This window comes from Mandrillus leucophaeus, unplaced genomic scaffold (genome assembly GCF_000951045.1).
Source record: "Mandrillus leucophaeus isolate KB7577 unplaced genomic scaffold, Mleu.le_1.0 Scaffold687, whole genome shotgun sequence".
NCBI classification, from domain to species: Eukaryota; Metazoa; Chordata; class Mammalia; order Primates; family Cercopithecidae; genus Mandrillus; species Mandrillus leucophaeus.
The window spans coordinates 392,644-398,441 of NW_012107441.1; the positions used below are offsets into that span (position 1 = coordinate 392,644).

A 5,798-nucleotide genomic window follows, 5' to 3' on the forward strand; every position below is an offset into this window, starting at 1 on the left:
GAGTAGCTGGGACTACAGGCATGCACCACCACACCCAGCTAATTTTTGTATTTTCAGTAGAGATGGGGTTTCAGCATGTTAGCCAGGCTGGTTTCAAACTCCTGACCTCAGGTGATCCACCTGCCTCGGCCTCCCAAAGTGCTGAGATTACAGATGTGAGCCACCACGCCCGGCCGGGGATATCCTATTCTGATCCCCTGCACTACCTATGAAAAAGCAACATGAATGTGTAGGGATGCACATTCAGTATGGAGGAAATGAAGCCCAGAGGAGTGGGTCTTTGCATGACTGATCCACAATCCCATCCCTGGTTCACCTCTCTAAAGAATTCATGTTAGGGCTGGGCACAGTGGCTCACACCTGTAATCCCAGCACTTTGGGAGGCCGAGGTAGGTGGATCACGAGGTCAGGAGATCAAGACCATCCTGGCTAACCTGGTGAAACCCTGTCTCTACCAAAAATACAAAAAAATTAGCCGGGCATGGTGGTGGGTGCCTGTAGTCCCAGCTACTCAGGAGGCTGAGACAGGAGAATGGCCTGAACCTGGGAGGCGGAGCTTGCATTGAGCCGAGTACGTGCCACTGAACTCAGCCTGGGTGATAGAATGAGACACTATCTCAAAAAAAAAAAAGAAAAAAAAAATTCATATTAGTTGCTATTGTATTTTAAAATAAATCAAATTTTCTTTTTTATTTTTTCTTCTAGTATAAGAAACTTCTCGGCTGGGCACAGTGGCTCACACCTGTAATCCCAGCACTTTGGAAAGCCGAGGTGGGTGGATCACGAGGACAGGAGTTCGAGATCAGCCTGGCATGGTGAAACCCTGTCTCTATTAAAAATCTAAAAATTATCCAGGCGTGGTGGCGGGCGCCTGTACTCCCAGCTACTCAGGAGGCTGAGGCAGGAGAATCACTTGAACCCCAGAGGCTGAGGTTGCAGTGAGTCAAGATTGTGCCACTGTACTCTAGCCTGGGTGACAGAGCAAGACTCTGTCTCAAAAAAAAAAAAAAAAAAGAAAAGAAACTTCTCACAGACACATAAAATTTCACAGAAACAGAAAAATGTCAAGGATCTTAGTAAATGATGAACTTACTTGCCGCTTCTCAGAACTTTAAAAGCCTGTATCTGCCTATATTGATTGCAGTACACTGTTGTTCTTGTGTATACAAGGAAACTAAGGTTAATTGTGCCAGGCTCCATATATTATAATTAAGTCAGTAAGAGGGGTAACATGGTTGACTCTTTGTAGGAAACTTCTCTTCTGTATTTATAGTGCCTCCCTGGCTGACTGGTGCTTTTACCATACCAAGAAAGGGACTGAATGCAGCAACATCTTAGAAAATAAGGTCCCTTTTTGTTAAGGTGTGATAAACGTCTGATTATTACTTTTGCATTCTTACACACTGAAACAATGTACTTCTTTCTTTACAATAAAAGAAAAAAATTACAAAACAAAACAAAAATAAACTATTACAAAACTCATGTTGTGTAGGAATACATAGTTAAGAAAATATAGCTGAAAGTCATTCCTGGCCAGGCATGGTGGCTCACACCTATAATCTCAGCACTTTAGGAGCCCGAGGCGGGTGGATCACGAGGTCAGGAGTTTGAGGACAGCCTGGGCAAGACGGTGAAACCCGTCTCTACTAAAAATACAAAAATTAGCCGGACATGGTGGCGGGTGCCTGTAATCCCAGCTACTTGAGAGGCTGAGGCAGGAGAATGACTTGAACCCGAGAGGCGGAGGTTGTAGTGAGTCGAGATTGTGCCACTGCATTCTAGCCTGGGCAACAGAGCAAGACTCCATCTCAAAAAAAACAATTAAAAAAAGTTATTTCTAATATATTTCTCATTTTATATTACGGTAAAATATATGTAACCTAAAATTTACCTTTTTTAACCATTTTAAGTGTACAGTTCATTGACATTAACTAATAAAATGATTAATATTTTGTACATTGTTGGGATTACATTATGCTTGGCTCTTACTTTCTCTACTGTCCTATGACTTAATATAAGTCCTCGGGTCAGTCTATCCATGAGCCTGGGGGGGTCCTCTCTGCCTGTCTCCACCCTCCCTCTTTCCCAGACCCTATCCCTCCTGGCAACATCCAGGGACCTCCCCAGTGGACACAGACCATCCTCACTCATTCGGCTACCTGGCATGCAGACCTCATAGGCTGGGGTACCATTTCCAGGAACAAGAGGCCTCCCTTGTCTATCCCAGGTCTGATGCCTGTTCTCTCCGCCCCCAAAGGCAGCTATTCCACCTATCATTTAATTCTAGGTTACATTTTTCTGAATCTCCAATGTACACAAATCTCAGAAAATGTGAAAACTTCGTCTAAGTTGTTTACCTGTGAGCCTGCCTCAGCCTCCCAAAGTGCTGGAATTACAGGTGTGAGCCACCACACCCAACCCAGACCTATTATAATACAAGGACTGATGCTCATGCCCACAGACAAAGTTCAAGTCAGCATTAAGACTCAGTGAGGCCAGGGTGCGGTGGCTCACGCTGGTAATCTCGGCACTTTGGGAGGCCAAGGTGGGAGCATAACCTGAGCTCAGGAGTTCGAGAACAGCCTGGTCAACATGGTGAAACCTTGTCTCTACTAAAAATACCAACATTAGCCGGGCATGGTGGCACATGCCTGTAATCCCAACTACATGGGAGCTTGAGGCAGGAGAATTGCTTGAACCTGAGAGGCAGAGGTTGCGGTGAGCTGAGATCATGCCACTGCACTCCAGTCTTGGCAACAGAGCAAGACTCCATCTCAAAATAAACAAACACACAAACAAAAACCTCAAGATGATACAGGGAACAAAGGAGACGATAAGATGGAGAAAGGGCATTTAAGGGGTCAGCAACTATGCCAATTGCTTTGAGATGACAATGATACTTAACGATTAAAAGCCAGTTTGACGGTCTCTGATTATGTCACTTTACATCCCATTCCTGCCACTTTGGGTAGGGTCCCAAGTAAAGAGGATGCGGCTACAGTTAGTCTTACTTTGTTCATATCTAACATGTGAAGAAGAAATGTAACATTGGGGTTTTGGAAAATGGAAATCATAAATGCATGTGAGAAATCACTAAAATGAATGATAATTTTAATTGAGTCCCTTTTCAGGTGTGCAACTCTGCTCAAAGTCATTGTCATAAACGATGTCATGTCACAGCTAATGTGTGCTATGGCTGAACCCATCTGATGGCTGACTGAACATCAGATGGGTCGCTCCTGAAGAAAATGGTAAAGCCTGACCCTGAACCTACATTTTACTGACAGGAATGTAAGTGAACAGGGACAATCCTTACCTGGAGAAGTGCCCCACGTGGCTGCTGGCTGCGTGGAGATTTGATGGGAGTCCCAATTACCTTCGTCAAAGTATCTGTTAAAGAAAAATAATTTTCAATGATACTTGTTAATGCACAGTAAGGAAAACTTTATTCAGGACCACTGCAATAGATTTAGGGACTGCCGTAATGGGGCCGTGCAGTGTGGGAGAGAGTTAGACTCAACTGTTTAAGTAACTCTAAGTACAGCATGGGCAAGTGGCAATTTATGCCCAAGGAATAGGGTGGGGACTAGTGGTTGGAAAATTACTAAGAATTAACATCAGGGGCAAGAGGGATTCTGGCTAAACTGATCTAACAGGATTCTCGCTGAAGACAAGCTGGGATGATCACTTAAGGGATGGTGGAGGATAAGAAACCTGATAAGATATTGAAGGTGATCAGTTATCTAAGGTGTGGGGGTCTTGCTAAACTAACGTAGCAGTGTTCTTGCTAAAACTACATTTTACGAGAAAGTGCATGGATGGAGCTAATGTTTGGTTAAGAAGAGAATTTTTGACGCATCCTCCAAAATTGGAGAAAGAGAAGTGAGGCTATCCACTGAGAATGCAGAAACAGAAACCAGATGGATGCTTGATCCATGAGGACATTCTTCAACTTTGAAGAAGGGTTCTGGTCTGTTCACACTATTATTTTTAAATACATATGAAAAACAAACTAATTTCATCTGTATGCAGTTGTAGTAATTGTGTTCTATATCCTGATAGTAAAAATATGGCCATGCAACAGGTGGGCAACACTCTAATAACAATACTCACACCCCAGACACACACACACATTCTCTCACACACACACACACACACACACACACACACACACGCACACACACGGCCTCAGATTCCTTCCTTGAAAATCCTTCCTTCTCATCAGGCTCTGCTCTCTCCACTGGCTTGCCTGTCCCTCTTTGGTTTTAGGCGTGGGAAACGATACAATGTTGCAGAGATGTCCGAAAGACTCAGGCAAGGAAAATAGAGAGTAGCAAAACAGCGAATGAAAGCAAAACGGTTAAATTATTCAAACAAATTTATAAATGAGGTGATACATATTTATAAACATAAAACTGTTTCCAAGTCTATGTAGAAAAATGAGCCACAGATAATCATGCCATCTTACCAGGTGAGAAGTTTCCAAAAGCAATTTGGCAATGTCTAGAAGATTTTAAAGAACACCTTTGACCCTATTGTTAGAGACGCAGGAGCCGGTTAGAGTCAAAGTAATAGCATTTTAAGTTCAGCTCCATCTTAAGATTAACTAAGGCACATTCCTTGCTGGTCACAACCCATAGCCATGTTTATAATTGAGGAAACAGCTTAACAATACCTAGGCTACTGGTGCAAGGACACACTCCTACAACACAAAATCCAGATGTCCCAATACCCATAACAATATGTGCTTTCAAATTACTTACAGTTATGGCTTTGATGTACTTAATAAAATGTTAAGGACCATTTTCTTTAAATCAACAGAATAGTAAATTTTGTCATGCTGTCAACCCACCTGCACGTAGACACAGCTTAGTTTAGTCTTTACATAGACAAGAGGCTTACATAAGAAAAACTTAAATACAAGGCATTTCTCCTCTTGCTGTCTGAGGATGCTGTGCTCTATAGTCGAGTAGCATTCAATAAACTCTCTCTTTCCAGTGCACTCTGCGTCTCATCTTGATTTCCTTCCTGCTAGAGATCCAAGAACCCTCTTTCGGGGTCTGGGTCGGGGCCCCTTTTTCTGGCAACACTATGAGTCTCCCCTACAAACATTTTGACGTTGGCTTAGTTATGTCTAGGCATGATTATTCCAACGTTTCTCATACCAAAATAAGAAAAAAAATACATAAAAGTATAATAGTAAATGGAAAGTAACTGTGACCTATGAATATGAAATACCTCGGAAAGTTTTAAGAGAACAAAATTTAAAAGAATCCAAAACAAAGCCATCCACACCAAATTATCCGAGGCTTCAGAAGATCATGCTGGTGTATACACCAGCACAGTGGTGAGAAACGTGGTCTGTGCAAAGCAAGGATGGGCTAAGTGTCATGACATCAACACTTCATGCCTTCCTGAATTTGTACCCAATCTCTCCTTTCCTCTCTGTGCATTTATACTACACAATGCATACCTTTACACCAAGTCTTACTTAAACTATGAAAAACATGATCAATACCAGGAATATACTACATCCTTTCTGTTTGTTTGTGTTTTGAGACAGGGTCTTGCTGTTTCACCCCTGCTGAAGTGCAATGGATCCATTATGCCTTACTGCAGCCTCAACCTTCTGGGCTCAAGCGATCCTCCCACCTCAGCCTCTAAAGTAGCTGGGACCACAGGCATGTGCCACCATGCCTGACATGTATACACACACACACACATATACACACACACATATATACATACACACACACATATATACATACATACACACACACACAATTTTTTTTTTTTTT

The 5,798-nt window shown here is 42.5% G+C and overlaps 1 protein-coding gene across 3 annotated transcripts in view; it reads right to left on the bottom strand.

The window, feature by feature from the left end:
* The window catches only part of SNRPN (small nuclear ribonucleoprotein polypeptide N), a 213,927-nt gene that overhangs the window by 125,626 nt on the left and 82,503 nt on the right, over nt 1-5,798 (bottom strand). For all 3 annotated transcript variants that reach the window (XM_012002429.1, XM_012002430.1, XM_012002428.1), the window contains exon 2: nt 3,317-3,390. The gene's annotated coding sequence lies outside the window, so the exon portion shown is untranslated. The remainder of the gene's footprint in view (nt 1-3,316; nt 3,391-5,798) is intronic.